Below are 16,127 nucleotides of genomic sequence, written 5' to 3' on the forward strand. Positions count from 1 at the left end.
ATTCCTTTATCTATCCTACTTGTAATCTCCTCAAAACATTCCAACAGGTTGATCAAGCAAGATTTTCCCATGAGGAAACCATGCTGACTTCATCCTGTCTTGTCCTGTGTCACCAAATATTCCATAACCTCATTCTTAACAATCGACTCCAACATCTTCCCAACCAATGAGGTCTTCTAGACCTCATAAGTCTGCTAGAAATCTTGAGCAACACCAACACACACACTCTCAGGTCGGGTAGCACGCGTGGAGGTCAATAAACATATGATTGACACTTCAGGCTGAACCCTTCACTGGGACCTGCTGCGTTCCTCCTCGTCTGTGTTGCTCACTATAAAACTGTACAAATGGAGCTCTTCATCACCTCAGTGCATTGAGGTAGTACAGGGGAAATCAATAACAGAATGTAGAACATAAGGCTGTAAAACATGGGAGCAGAGATGGCCATTCAGCCCATCAAGTCTGATCTGCCATGCCGTCATGGATGATTTATTATCTCTCTCAATCCCATTCTCCTGCTTGCTCCCTGTATCCTTTGACATCTTTCCTAATCAGGAACCTGTCAACCTCTGCTTTAAATGTGCCCAGAGGCTTGTCCTCCACAGCGATCTGTGGCAATGAATTCTACAGATTCACCACCCTCTGGCTAAAAACTAATCCTCCTCATTTCTGTTCTAAAGAGTTGTCCTTGTATTCTGAGGCTGTGCCCTCTGCTCGTAGACTCCCCCACTACTGGAAACATCTCCACATCCACTCTATCTAGACCTTTCGTTATTTGATAGGTTTCAATGAAATCCACCGCACCCCCCCCCCCCACCACCATTTTCATCTGAACTACACAGATTCTGCCTGACCCGCTTTGTGTATTGCTCAAGGTGACATTAATTCTGTGGTGGGTTCTTTATTATCCTTGTATGCATCCAGATCAGTGCAACTTCCTCTAGTGAGCTGATACAGCAACAGGGTGAAAATTATCTGTTTTGTGACCTGGAAAATAAGCTCTGACGCTGAATGTGAAAGTGAATACACAAAAGTCAATTAGCAAGACGTGCATTTGTGATTATTTATTGCAAGAGGTGGCAAGTACAGTCAGGATATTTGGTTTCCATTCTTCCTACGTTTAATCTCTGGGGTTTATAAACTGAAGCACAAACTCAATTGAGTTTTGGCCACTTTACAAGGATAAGCCAGGCTGAGCTACAAGTTATTCAGCGGTGGAAATTACATCAATATTTTGATTAAGCCTGCGCTAATTTGTGGTCCAAGGTCCCTTCCTTTCCATGGTTTTATTTGGTTCCCGTTGGCCCTCCCAGGGGTGCTCAGTGGGAGTCGCAGGCAGATGTCCATAGTTAGATGCTTACGACCTGCATTAACGGTGAGCCACACAAGTGAGTACTTCCCTCATCTGTCTTCATTAAGGTTGTTGTGGATTCTAACTGAGGCTCCCCAAGCCGCCTCATCAGGGAACCTCAGGAAGACCAGGGACCCAGCAGCCATCTCCCTGAATCAGGATCAACTTTGTCATCACTGACGTAGATTGTGAAAGTTGTCAGTTTGTGGTTACAGTACTGTGCAACACATAAAATGCACTACAAGTCTACAAATTACAAAAAAAATATACTATAAAATTTAAAATCAGTGCAAAAATAGTGAGGTGGCATTTATGGGATCATTAATCATCCAGAAATTCGATTTTTGCTGTTTCCCAAAGCATCTGCGTGTTTGAGAAGCAGGTCCCAAAACTTTGAGTGTGTGATGTTAGGTCAGTCTTCCTGATTAGTTACAGCGGATTATGAAATAGACAGCTCCATACTCCACGTGTTTCAGTTTCTGTTTGTGATGATTTTGAGCTTGCAGTAACCGATTATCGGCTTTCAACGGAATTTGGAGCCTGTGCAAAAGTAAACTGGCATGACCTAGGACCTAGCAAGGACGCTGGCGCAGTCCCGGGGGGACTCTCCCGTTTTAAAACTTGCTCTCTGCGCCCTGTGCATACTTGCTTAGGTGCATCCCCCGTCAGGCATCAAAGTAATCATTTCACGGTGGAATCATTTCTTTAAATGACACAGGGAGCAAGTGTGAGCGTGTTGGAGAAGGGGGGTGATGTTAGAACCTGTTCCAGCACAGGGGAGTGGCGATGAGAGGAGAGTTTATAGGGTGGATCACAAAAGCTCACCGGGTTTGAAATGTATCTCAGCTCCCTTCCCAATAGCTCAATTGTACCATAAATCTTGTCTACAATCAGATTGTTTGATGTTCCAGTGAGATAGACTGTAATCAGGTGATGGTGGGAGTTGCTGGTGAGGTCTACAAACACTTAACAAATATTTGAATTTTTATCTCTTGCTGAGCTTCGTGTCTCTGGGCTGCTGCTCGCGTCCGCTCCCTCTGATCCGCGCAGATAACGCCGGCATTTTCAGTGGTGCGTGCGGCTCCAAGTTCTTTGTGAATAGCGAGAGAGCTCTTGTATGTTAATTAACGAGGTATCACTTCACATTAATTAGAAATGACACCATTCACGACTTCTGTCACCTTCTCGCGCCGCGTTTGATGGAAGTTCACAGTTAATTCCGAATAAAGGCGAGCAGTTGGCAATGTTGAATTTTACCACCTCGGTGGGGTTCGGTCAGCCGCAACCTCTCAGTGCTTCCCTGACATCGGGAAAACCGCTCTGAGAGAACACGGGGCATTTCTGGATCAACGGGAGGTTATTGGGCGCAAGAGATTTTAAGGCGGATTTAAAGGGGACGGGGGCGGAGGGGGTCACCTTTTCATACAGAGGTTAGTCCATATGTGAAACAAATTGCCACACGGAGTACCAGAGGCAGGTCCAAAGGCATTTTGGACAGCTGCATGGACTGGAAACGTGGGCCAAGTGCAGGCAACTGGGACTAGTTTTGATGGGAGCCGTTTGCCCTCATCCTGCCAGTGGAGGAGACGTGCTAGTTTCCTTCTCCCTATCACGAAAGCTGAGAGTATCAGGCTGTTAGTGTACTGGGCACAGCGAAGCCAAAACAACAGCGACTTTCCGCCAGGACAAGGTCAGGAATGTCATCCTGGGAACTGGGGTAGTGAATGTGGGGCGAGAAGCTGTAGAATTGCAGGTAAGGTTAGGAGCTGAATATTGCCAAAGCTAAAATCAGACACAAAATATTGTTTCTTTTTTGTCTCCAGCTGGATGAAGAACAGTGACATATGCAGTATGTAACATTGATAAAAAATTACTTTTGAACTTTGAATAAGAAGACAGTCATTCACAATGGCCTGAACTTCATGTAGTCATCAATCAATGTCACAGTCTGCTGGAGATTCCTGTATCTGAGTTAGCTCCCTGAGTTTAAAAATTCACATTTCCAAAAATCACCAAAACCATAAGATATAGCAGCTAATTCGGACCATTCAGCCCATTGTGTCTGCTCCACCATTCAATCATGGCTGATTTTGTTTTGTTCTCCCTTGACACCACTCTCTAGCATCTTCCTGTAACACTTAATCCCTTTACCAATCAGGACTTCTGGCTCAATATCTAGGCCTTCACAGCCTTTCATAGTAACAAATTCAACAGATTCACCGCCCTCAGGCTAAAGAAATTCCTCCTCATCTTAGTTCCAAACGAACATCGCTTTATTCTGAGTTGATGCCCTTGGACCCTGGGCTCTCCCTATCAATAAAAATGTCCTCTCCATATCTGTACGATATGAGCATTTCATTCCTGTTTGCTATCCAGTCTCCACTGTTGCAAAAATATGCTTGTGGCCAGGGGTGATGTCTGTTGTTGCCTAATAAACTTCCAACTCTAGTTGGACTCTCATGTAGAGAAAAGCCATTGATGTGGATGATCGAAGGTTGCTTCAGCCATATTGATCTATAACAGGAAATAGACAATATCAACAGGAGGGAAAAATATGAAAATAAAAAAAAATTTTAAGAGAAAAGCAAGTCTACTGACACTAAACAGTAACAAAGCCCATTCCAAAGTAAAGAAAGAGGAGGCTCACTTGCAGTGGTGTTTGCTTGATTTGTGTCTTGGGACTTTGCCTGGAAGCAAATCCAGATTCCATTCATCTGCGATCCAAGCACAACAAGTGCTGGTGTGTGGGGATGCAGCCCTCGGCGCCTCGAGCTCTGAGCCCGGTTTCCTCTCAGTGAGCTCACTCCAAAGTCTTCAGCTGCCACCCGTGAAGGATCGACCGAGGAGCTATCCGTCAGCGTTACGTTTTGAACCAAGACCACATCTACTCTCGCATGTGAACGCACAGTATTCTAATGGTGAGATGCCCAGATTCAGATCCATTTGTTTATCACTTGTACAGCGAAATGCGTCCTATGCATTAACAACTGCTGCAACCTAATGCTGTGATGTGTGCAAGTGACAAGCCACACATTCTGGTGCCAACGTTGTATGCCCACAGTGCTTAGCAGAACAACACAGAACGTAACACAACAAAACAAGACAGGACATACCAAGTAACGGAACAGCAAGGGCAAACCAATCCCAGAACCTCCCTCCCTCCCACCCATTCACACACACACACACACACACACACACACACACACACACACACACACACACACACACACACACACACACACACACACACACACACACACACACACACACACACACACACACACACACACACACACACAGTCCTTCTCCTCCAAGACAGGCTGCCGTCAGCTTCCAGTGGACTCGTGGATTCGCAGACCGTGGTCTTTGACTTCCCCAGTGGAATTGCAGACCCAGGCTTCTGAACCTTCAGGCTTCTATCATCAGTATCGATCCCAGGACTCTGTGATAATATGAATGGGAACCCCAAACACTAGGGCTCAAATTTCAGTCTCACCAACCTGGGGAGTCACTGGCCCTCGTGCCTCCTGCCCACATAGAACTCTGAGCGCAGAACCCGCCAACAGCTCGCTGACCTGGGCAACCATCTTGCTGGTCTGCCGGCATAACACCTGATCACGGATGTACCACGTCCGTGTCGCTGACCTTCGAATGCAGAGTGAAGGCCTAGAATCCGGCCTTGCCTCTGGTTCCCCCACTTCCAGCCCTTCGAGCTGCACTGCCCAGCAATACCCTGATTTAATCCTAGCCTAATCACAGGACAATTTGCAATGACTAATTCATCTAACAACCTTTTGGAATGTGGGAGGAAACCGGAGCACCAAGAGGAAGCCCATGCGGTCACGGGGAGAACATAAAAATACCTTACGGGCAGTGGCGGGAATTGAACCAGGATTACTGGGACTGTAAAGCATTGTGCTAACCATGACCCCTTACCCTGTCCCTCAGCCCCAATCTGACCTCCAACTCTCATCTCTATCCCCAAAACCATCGCAATGAACCTAAACGAGACGACTAAGTGTGAGTCATGACCTCAACGAAGACCGCAGCTCAGCGCCATCTTGACCAGAGGATGATGGCTGATATTTATTGCTTGACCAACAACATGAATGTAGCTCAACAGTTTTTTTAAGCTTTTGTGTCAATGTTCAAAGTAAATTTATGATCAAAATACATATACATCATTGTATACAGATTTCCCCCGCTATTCGAAGGTAGAGCGTTCCTATGAAATGGTTAGTAAGCCGGAATGTTATAAAGTGAAGAAGCAATTACCATTTATTTATATGGGAAAAATTTGTGAGTATTCGCAGACCCAAAAAATAACCTACCAAATCATGCCAAATAACAGAAAACCTAAAATAACAGTAACATATAGTAAAAGCAGGAATGATCTGATAAATACACAGCATATATAATGTAGGAATACTTCCCTGCAGTTATAGCAGCACTGTCCACCGCAGCAAAAATCTCACACAAGTGCTCTCGGCAGCACTCACGGCAAAAACACGCGGCGCAAGCGCTCCCAGCAGAAGCGCTCTTTCCAGTAACCTTTAAGCTACGAAGCTGCCAAATCGTACCAAATAACAAAAAAATACACAGCCTATATAAAGTAGAAATAATGTATGTACAGTGTAGTTTCACTTACCGGAATTGAGAAGAGTGAGCACACTGATGATGGTGTGTTAGGCTGTTGTCGGAGGTTGGGGTGGTGGGAGGTAGAAGAGACTGGGGTGTCATCTCATCGTCGTCTGTTTCCATCAGGGCAGGCAGGTCACCTTCTTCTATGTCTGCCTGCCTCGATGTCAAAGGTCAAGGCTCGTCATCTGCTGTGGCTGATGTGGAAGGCTTGAAAAATGACAGTATGCTTGACTGCTTAGCCTCACGCATTTTTCTATCATATAGTTCTTTGTAAGCACTCAAACCATCCTGCAAACCTGCCCTAAACCTACGTACCCTTTCAAAATTAAAGTCATACTTTTCTGCAATCATTGCAGCATTGTCAATTGCAGCAAAAATCTCACGCAATTGCTTCATATTCAGTTCCTGAACGACTTCACTTTCAGGCCATTCGCTACTGCATTTGGTTTCGATTGTTATCCTTTGGTCTTCATCAGCTCTTCATCTGTCAGTTCTTGGTCATGGGATGCCAAAACCTCTTCAACATCATCTTCATCAACTTCCATAAACCCTTAGCCAAACTCACTATATCCTTACTTTGTTCACCACGATTGAAACGCTTAATTATGTCTAGTCTTACGCTAAGTGTAACACCCTTACGCGCTCTTCTAGGCTTTTCCGATACCTTAGAACTCATCTTGCTGACGAATGCACAAAATAAATCGATGCTCACAGGCACGTGTTTAAGCAATGCCGGCTAGAATGCAGTTCCGGACTGTTCGGGAATACTTGGCTACTCAGCGTGCGCTGCGTTTTTTTGTAACAGTGAAAACACCTGTTAGCGAAAACTAATGTAGGTTTTTCGTAACAGCAAGTTGTTGTAAAGTGAACGTTCGCAAAACGGGGGACACCTGTACTACCTTGAGATTCATTTTCTTGCAGGCATTCACGGTAGATGCAGTAGAATCAATGAAAAACTACTCACAAACACTGACAGACAACCAACATGCAATTGACAATGTGTAAATACAAAAAAAAGTAATAATTATTAAATAACATTGGGAACATGAGTTGTAGACGAGCCCTTGAAAGTGAGTCTATAGGTTGTGAGGTTAGTGCATTGCTGTGTGTGGAGTTATCCACGATGGTTCAGGTTGCCTGCTGAACAGAAACGAATGGCTAATTAGATGGAAAAGCCTTCACATTGAGGTGACACAAAATGTTTAGCCTAGGATGATGACAAAGTGTGAATGGGTGAGAGGTAGCAGGAAGAGCAGAGAGCTGTGAGAAATCGGGAACACTGAGGTGAGAACGAGAGCACCGAAGGTTACTTGTGGTAACCACAGGATCCACATAATAACCTGGTGTGGCTGATGGAGGAGTCGTCTTGTTCAACTGTTGCCCGTAGTTATGGTACAGGAGGTTAATTTAACTTGAATGCTCGGACCCTGGTCTCGCTGGAGTTTTGAAGACTGAGGGGGAATCTCATTGAAACCTATCGACTATTGAAAGCCCTAAGTAGATTGGAGGTGGAGAGGATGCTTCCTTCAGTGGGACCAGAAGGCACAGTTTCAGAATACAAGGACAGAAATCAGGAGGAATTTCTTTTCCCAGAGGGTGGAGAATCTGTGGAACTCATTGCCACAGGCAGTTGTGGAGGCCATCACTAAGTATATTTAAAGCAGAGGGTGATGACTTCTCGATCAGTAAGAGCACAAACTTTGCGGGAAGAAGACAGGAGAGTAAGGTTGAGAGGGAAAATAAATCAGCCATGATCAAATGGAGGAAGAGACCTGATGGGCCGAGTGGTCTAATTCTGCTCCTACGTCTCTTGGTAACATAATAATGTGGAAGAGCGACCAACTAACTAGGAACAGACAGAGGATATAAACGGATTATTTTTTGGCTTTTAAGAGGTGATATTGTGGGGTGGAGAAATCAGGAGTCAGTCTGTTACTGAGGTCCCAGTCTGTGGCCTGTGTAATTGCCTCAGATGAAGGCACTGAAGGACTGGCTGCTAAATCTGCTGCATTTACAAACAATAAATTTCTACAGATGTACTATGCAGAGCATCACTGTCTGGAATGGAGGGGCCACTGCACAGGAAGGTAAAAAGCTGCAGAGGATTGTAATCCTACCCATCTCTATCATGGGCAGTAGCCGCCCCACCATCGAGGACATCTTCAAAAGGTGGTACCTCCAGAAGGTGACGTCCATCTTTAAGGATCCTCGCCACCCACGACATGCCCTCTTTTCTATCTGGAGTTTGGTCTCCTGAATAAAGCAAAGGTATCAATTCATTGGGAAGAACTTGGAAATGATTTACTCCAACAGGCTTATGAAGAGATTAAATGCAGGTTAGCATTATTGGTCCCTTGTACATACAATGAAATGCGTTGTTTGGGTCAATAACCAACAAGGTCCAAGGACACGCTGGAAGCAGCCCACATGTGTCTCCGTGTTTCCGGCACCAACGTAGCGTGCCTGCAATCTTCTGCACAGACCCCGTACGTCTTTGGGATATGAGAGGAAACCTATGTGGTCTTGGGGAAAATGTATGAATGCCTTACGGACAGCGGTGGGAATTGAACCCTGGTCACCTGTGCTGTAAAGCAGATCCCTATGTATCCATATCTCTATCCCACGTCATTCGATGTGCAAAGCTTCTCAGCAGTATACAATAGAAAACAATAAATTATAGCTGCAGATTTAACTTAATGCATAGTGCAAGCTGAAAAGAGTCTGTGACTAAAGGATGTGGCTGAAGGACGAAAGGGGAACATGCTAGGCTTGCATCGACCGAAGTTCGGAATAGTGGGAAGAGACTTGACTGATGCTGAGTGAAAGGCCCATCCTTCAGTGAACAAGTCAAGGGTGACTTGAGTGTGACCTCTGACTGCTCTCAGACACTGGCACTGTTGCATTCTGCAGCCTGATGAACAAAGCTAGGCAAACGTGGGCTCTGGAGTGGAGGTGATGTCAGATGTGCTGGTTCTCATTTGCCCTGAAGATTAGTCGGCTCCGACGGGCCATTGCCGTAAGAGAAGTGTGGGAGAGCAATTCACCCACTCGCTTTCGAGGACTCTACAACTCGTGATTTTGGTATTTATTTATATATCTATTTGATTTCTTTTGCACTTGCAGTTTGTCTTTTGCACGTTGGGTGCTTTTCAATCTTTGTGTGGTTTTTCATTGATTCTGTTACATTTCTTTGATCTATTGCAAATGCCTGCAAGAAAATAAATCTCAGGGTAGTATATGGTGATGGTGACATACTTTGTGGAAACGCACTGAAATAAATTCACTTTGAGCTTTGTGTTGGAGCTGTCAGTGAAGACCGTGGCTTGCGTTGTCATCATGCAGCGGATGAGGCTTGGAGGTGGTTTGCTGGGAGCCACAACAGTATGTTTACTTCAATGTCCTGGAGCAGTCCAAGGTTTTTTGTGTGGGCTGTCACTGCCTCAGGGTTGGCTGCTAATGGGAGGGTTTCAATTCAAAGGGGGTGGAGTACTGCAGATGTGCTGCATTAATTCAAGGACCCCTTTGTGTTCAGGTACCCATTATGTGGCCAATACCTGAATGATTATACCCTCATTTATCTCCGTAGTTGATTCCAGATTTTCTGCTGGCTGTACAGCTGTTCTGACTGAAAAGCCACTATTTAATAATAGTAAATTCAAACATGTGTTGCACATTTAAGTTCCTTTCCTACACTAAAACCATAAATACCAACACCAAACAGGGTGTCAGGAAGTTCTGAAGAAAAGCAGAGGAGGTCTCCCTAGCACCTTGGACAATATTTATCCATTGACTGTCCTTGCTAAAAGAGCAAACAGTGCCACACTGGTAGCCTTATGCAGAAAATACTGGAGGAATTCAGCAGGTCAGGCAGCATCTTTGGAAATGAATAAACAGTTGACGTTTCAGGGCCAAGACCCTTCATCAGGACTGGAAGGGAAGTGGGGGAGAGACTCCAGAATTAAAAAAAAGGATGGAAGGAGGATAGCTGGAAGGTGATAGGTGAAGCCAGGTGGGTGGGAAAGGCAAAGGGCTGGAGAAAGAGGAATCTAATAGGAATCGGACAGAACCTGGTTGTCACACTGGTGTGTACAGGCACAAGATGACTCCTGCTTTCTTTCGACTGAAACAGTGACCGTCAAAAAAAGGATCAAGTTCATTATCCCTGATAGCGTTGTGAAGTTTTGTCGTCGTGAGGCAACACTACAGGGCAAGATGTAAAAATCATAATGAGTTTTAAATAAATGAGGGAAAGGGGAATTGGTAAGGTGGTGTTCATGGTTTCATGGACCGCTCAGAAATCTGACAGTGGGGGAGGAATTGAGTGTGGGACTTCAGCCACTTGTATCTCCTTGCCCATGGTAGTAATGAGACGAGCGCACATCCTGGATGGGGAGGGTCTTTAACGATGCGTGCCTCCTCCTTGAGCCCCCACCCTTTGAAGACATCTTCACAGCGGGGAGGTTCATGACCGCGAAGGAGCTGGCTGAGTCTACAACCCCCTGCAGTGCTTTTCCCTCCTGCACACTGCAGCCTCCATAGCCGACAGGACTCAACCAGTCGGACAGCTCTCCTCTATACATCTGTAGAAATTTTCATCAGCCATTGCTGGCATACATAATCTCTTCAGGCTCCTGACGAAGTAGAGCCATTGTCAATGTGTTGCACTCGGGATAGCTGTAGAGGAGCATTACAGAGCACAGAAACAAGTCTTCCAATCTACCAACCACCATCTGGCATGAATCCTGCTGTATTCTCCCCAGACTCCTCCTCCAATTCTCCCGCTCACCTACACACTAGTTGCAATTTTAATGACCTTATAACCTATTGACCTGCTCATCCTTGAAGTGTCAAAGGAAACCCCACCCAGTCCCATGGCAAACTTGCCAACTCCATTTAGACAGCACCCAAGGGGCAGGAGTGCTTTGAGATATCCTTCGATTCGGAGAGGTGCTACATAATTTGTTCGAACCCCAACATACTTGCACAGAAGCTTCATTATAAAGTGCTCCTTTAGCTGCAAAGTACATCATTTTCCAGAGAAGTTGAGTGCAGGGCAGGGCGTCATTGTGACTTCGATCCAAGGGTGAAAGCTTTCACTGTGTATAAATGCAAAACTCAGTAAAGCAGAACTGAATCAAAACTGGACTTCGTCAGAGAGGTTTTATGAGCAGGCTTAACCCGTCACACAGGGGTTAACAGGAAGGCCACTGCAGTTGAGGGCTTTTGTCTTTGTTTATGGGAATGGGTGAAGGAGGTAGGAGAGGGCTTCAGGTCCTCGACAAATAGGGGGAACTAATATATATTCATTGCTAGTCACAAGCAACAGACCCAGGGAAGCAGTTTGCTGAGTTGGTGATCTAAACTTGCAGTGAACTAAGACGAAATGTCAAAGTCAGTACCCATTGATGTGGAAATGCGTCTTGTCCTTCTGCATAAAGACTTGCTATTCGGCAGGAAGTAAAATGTCTTCGCTGACTGGTGTGAGTGTAATATATGGGAGAATAATTGTAGTCAGGCAATTGATCTTCTGGCAAGGAGGTGTTTTAAAAAGTGGCAGGTTTTGTGATGCAGCCTAGTAAAGAGCCATGGTACTGACAGCTCATAAATCTATTGGGCTTTCCTCCACCCTGACCACGGAATTGTAAAAGAGTCCATTTTATAATAATATATATATTTAATTAATGGCCCATTTCTCACAGTTAGGGAGGTTTTGCTGCTGGTTACTAGGCACTTTAATGAAGTGGTAGAGGGCCCCGCCCATTTCCTCTCTGTTGCGCTCCTCACCAGAAGTGCCACTGCAGTTTGTGCTTTTCCAACCAGTACCTGCCCTTGTCAGAGTGGAAGCAGCTGCCTGACCCCGAGATGAATTGAGACTCTGCATTATAAATTGGAGGTAAGCTGTAACCTGCTAACACAGGTGTTCGATAGACCACTCAGCACATTAGCAACAGTTACATCCCTCCGCCATCAGATTTCTAAATGGTGCATGAACACTACCGTTAGGTTTTGCAACTCCCAAAATATAAAATGAATCAAAAGAAAAGCACAGACCTGGGAGATGCATGTCTACTTACTTTAGTAAGGTGCACACTGATGACGTGGTGGCGTAATGACGTATGCCATTCCCATACTTTTACATATAATCCGTAATATAAACCTAGAGCGAGGTGTGATCTGTGTTTAGACAATTTAATCGCCGGCACGGATCAGAGGCGAGAGCCAATTTTGCTCACTCTCCGTGATGGTCACTCCTCTCTCCATGGCACTGAAGACTGCCCCGCTGCTGTGTGCAGTTTCTGCTAATATGATGAACTGATAAGCGAGGCTTTGGGCTCGCTCCAGGGTTCGGATCTGAGGGCTCATTCTAGTTCAAAATGCTGTTGCTCGCTTCAATTGTCCGCATGAGTTGTGTTTTTTCCCCCTTCCTCCTGTGCAGCAAGTGTTGGTCTTTTATTTTTTTCTTTAACTGGGGTTCTTTGTTTTGTAAGCAAACAAATCTCGAGGTTGTCGAACTTTTACATTCTTTGGTATAAATGTTTGAAGCTTTAATTATTTAAACAAAAAATTATAGATTCAAACAGTATATTTACAGTATTTCTCAAATAATATGGAAATATTAAATACACAACTACCTCATTATTTCCACTTCTATTGCACTACTTAGTTTTAATATTTTTATTGTAACTTATAGTAATATTTTTAGTGTATTGCACTGTAATGCTGCCACGAAACAACAAAATTCATAACATACACATGACTTTTCAAGCCTACAAAAAGTGGTGGATATAGTCTAGCCCATCACAGGAAAAGCCCTCCCTACCATTGAGCATGTCGACATGAAGCTGATTCCACAGCCTATGGACTCCCTTTCAATGACACTTCAACTCATGTTCTCAGTATTCATTTATTTATTTATGTACTTGCCCACTTTGTGAATCGTGATGAAGGGTCTCAGTCTAAAATGTCATCTGTGTACTCTTTTCCATGGATGCTGCCTGACCTGCTGAGTTCCTCCAGAGTTCTATATGTGTTGCTTTGCCCAGTTTGTCTACTTCCGCATATTAATTGCTTGTCAGTCTTTCTTTGTAGTTTTTCATCGATCCTATTGTGTTTCTTTGTTCTACTGTGAATGTCTGCAAGGGAAAAAAATCTTAGGGTGAAGGTCTCACACACTGACATGTGGTTGTTCAGGCCTGGAGGACTCCGATGTGCTATGTATTATTATTGGTTTATTATTGCCACGTGTACCATGATACAGTGAAAAGTTTGTCTTGCACACTGTTCATTCAGATCAACTCATTGCACAGAGCATTGAGGTAGAACAAGGTAAAGCAATAGACATATCACAAAGGTTGGTGGTGTTGTGAGTAGTGTGGGAGGTTGTTCTAGGTGACAATGGAACATTAACAGCATGCAGAGCTGGGCTGCCAAGTGGCAGATGGAGTTCAGTCTGGTAACGTGTGATTTCAAAAGATCAAATTTGATGGCAGGATTCTTAGCAATGTGGAGGAACAGAGGAATCTTGGAGTTCAAGTACGTAGATCTCTCAAAATTGTCGTGCAAGCTGACAAGGTGGTTAAGAAAGCCTATGGCATAATGGCCTTTATAAGTCAGCGCATTGTGTTCAAGAGCTGTAAGGTAACGTTGCAACTCTACCAAATTCTGGTTAGACCACACCTGAGGTATTGTGTTCAGTATTGATCACCTCATAGGAAGGATGTATAAGCTTTAGAAAAGGTGCAGAAGCGATGCTGCCTGGATTGGAGAACATGTCCTATGAGGAAAGGTTGGGTGAGCTAGGGCCTTTCTCTCTGGAGCGAAGGAGACTGATAGATGTGTATAAGAGGTATAGATAGAGTGGACAGCCAACACCTTTTCCCCAATGTGGCAATGGCAAAGAGGACATAATTTTCAAGCGATTGGAGGGGGACGGGAATGAGAAAGGTCGACTTTATATGCAGGGAGTGGTGAGTGCATGGAACGCACTGCCGAGAGTTGTGGAGGAGGCAGATACATTAGGGACATTTAAGAAACTCGTAGATAGGCACATAGATGATAGAACAATGGAGAGATATGTAGGAGGGAAGGGTTAGTTTTGTCTTGGAGTAGATTAAAAGGTCAGCACAATATTGAGGGCCAAAGGGCCTGTATTGTTCTATGTTCTAATAACAGAACGAAGAATAAAGTGTAACATCTACAGCAATGGTCGCCAACCCATCGATCACGATCGAATGGCTGATCTTTGAGACTTCCCCAGTAGATCCAGAAAAAAAAAGAGAAATAAATACACAAATACTTTTCAGAGATTGTTTCCGGGATGCGGGGTTTTCGTTCCGTTCTTTCTGCCCAGTGCACATGCGTATAGCTCTCCCGCACTAGTGTAATTCAGTTCTCCCCAACCACTGGGCCGCGAGGAAACGATATGAGTCAGCTGCACCTTTCCTCATGCCCACTGTTGAACTTGAACACACACGAGATCATCAGTCGCCCAAACGCAGTGATACCCTCACGCCAGGGATCACTGGTTGGCCTCGGACGGCTGGCAGGAAGTGCCGTTGCTGCTGGCCCAAAGCGTGGACAGATGGGCACCACCTCTAAACCTGTTTACCACACCGAATGTTCGTGGGGAAACCCAGTGCTAAAATATTTGCAGACCTCAGGCTCAGGGTTTCGTAAGTTGCAGGGCAGCTACTGCACTGCGATCTACTGAAGCAAACTTTTGTTGGCCAATAGATCCTACAAGGGGGGCGGGTGCATCCTGTCGCACACCTCGCTCGGTCGATCGCTTTCTCCGGACTGTGACCGCCACCGGCCCTGACCTTGTCCTCTCACCCTACCCACGACCAGCCGCACCTGGCCAAGGCGTCTGGCGGTGGGCGGGCCGGAGGTGGGAGTTCGGGCTGGGAGGCTGTCTAATGAGTCAATGAAGCCCTCAAAGCTTCGGTACCCTGAGTCCAAGCACCCTGCACTTAAAGACAAATGCGTTGAGATTTTTCAGCGGTAAAAACGTGAGCAAGCGGGACAGAAGCTAAGTGCTGAGAGCCGCGAAAACTAAATTGCGGAATAGACCTGACATAAAGAACCTGCTTCGAGTATCAGTGTATTCTGGTCGTGTTTAACACCAGCCCCCGGTCGGCCGGTCTGCAAGAATATTGTCAATATTAAACCGGTCAGCGGTGCATAAAAGGTTGGGTACCCCCGGTGTTTATACATTATTTCTACTTCCGGGTTGTGGAGGTTTTTACTTCCGGTCTTTTCTGCCCCAGTGCGCATGCGTGTAACTCACCGATCTGGGGTCGATCTTGCCTTTGACTAAGGCTGAGGTAGGGGATCTTGGGCTTAAAAAGGTTGGTGACAACTAATCTACAGAGAGAGTGCAGGGAAGGTAAACCATAAGGTGCAGGATCATAATGAGGTAGATTGAGGTCAAGTGTCCATCTTAACATACCAGGGAACTGTTCAATAGACTTATAACAGCCGGATAGCCTTGAACCTGCTGGTATGTCCTCTCAGGCTTTTGTATCTTCTGCACAGTGGAAGTGGGGAGGAAAGGGAACAGGGTGGCATGGCAGTGTGGTAGATAGTATAATGCTTTACAGCGCCAGCAATCAGCAATTGGGGTTCAATTCCTGCCAGCCTCTGTAAGTAGTTTGTACAGGACTACATGGGTGTCCTCCAAGTGCTCCGGTTTCCTCCAGCACACCAAAGACGTATGGGTCAGGGTTAGTAAGCAGTGACCATGCTAAGCTGGTGCTGGTGCATTGGCGACACTTGCAGACTGACCCCACTACCCCCCTCAGTCTGCGTTGGTCAGTGATACAAATGATGCATTTCCCTGTATGTTTCAAAGCACAATCGGCAAATAAAGCTGATCTTTCTTCTTCCTGTTCCTAGTCTCACCCATCTTCAGGGGAGAAAAGTCTGCATGTATTTACCCAATCTATGCCCCTCATCATTTTGTATTCCTCTTATCAAATCTCCTCTGATTTTCCTACACTGTAGGCAATAAAGTCCTAACCTATTCAACCTTTCCCTGTGACACAGGTCCTTAAGTCCCAACGACATCTTTGTCAATCTTCCCTACATTCTTTCAATCTTATATGTTTCCTGTATGTATGTGGGCAGTACTGCACAC

General features: G+C 45.3%; 1 protein-coding gene across 4 annotated transcripts in view; it reads left to right on the forward strand.

Moving 5' to 3' along the window:
* prickle1b (prickle homolog 1b) overlaps nt 1-16,127 on the forward strand; it is a 177,740-nt gene that overhangs the window by 89,568 nt on the left and 72,045 nt on the right. The window contains exon 1 of one of the 4 annotated variants that reach the window (XM_059977689.1): nt 6,977-6,993. The exons of the other annotated variants lie outside the window; for them this stretch is intronic. The gene's annotated coding sequence lies outside the window, so the exon portion shown is untranslated. Of the gene's footprint in view, nt 1-6,976; nt 6,994-16,127 lie in introns of those variants that run through there. 4 annotated transcript variants of the gene reach the window in all.

Source organism: Hypanus sabinus, chromosome 8 (assembly GCF_030144855.1).
Source record: "Hypanus sabinus isolate sHypSab1 chromosome 8, sHypSab1.hap1, whole genome shotgun sequence".
NCBI classification, from domain to species: domain Eukaryota; kingdom Metazoa; phylum Chordata; class Chondrichthyes; order Myliobatiformes; family Dasyatidae; genus Hypanus; species Hypanus sabinus.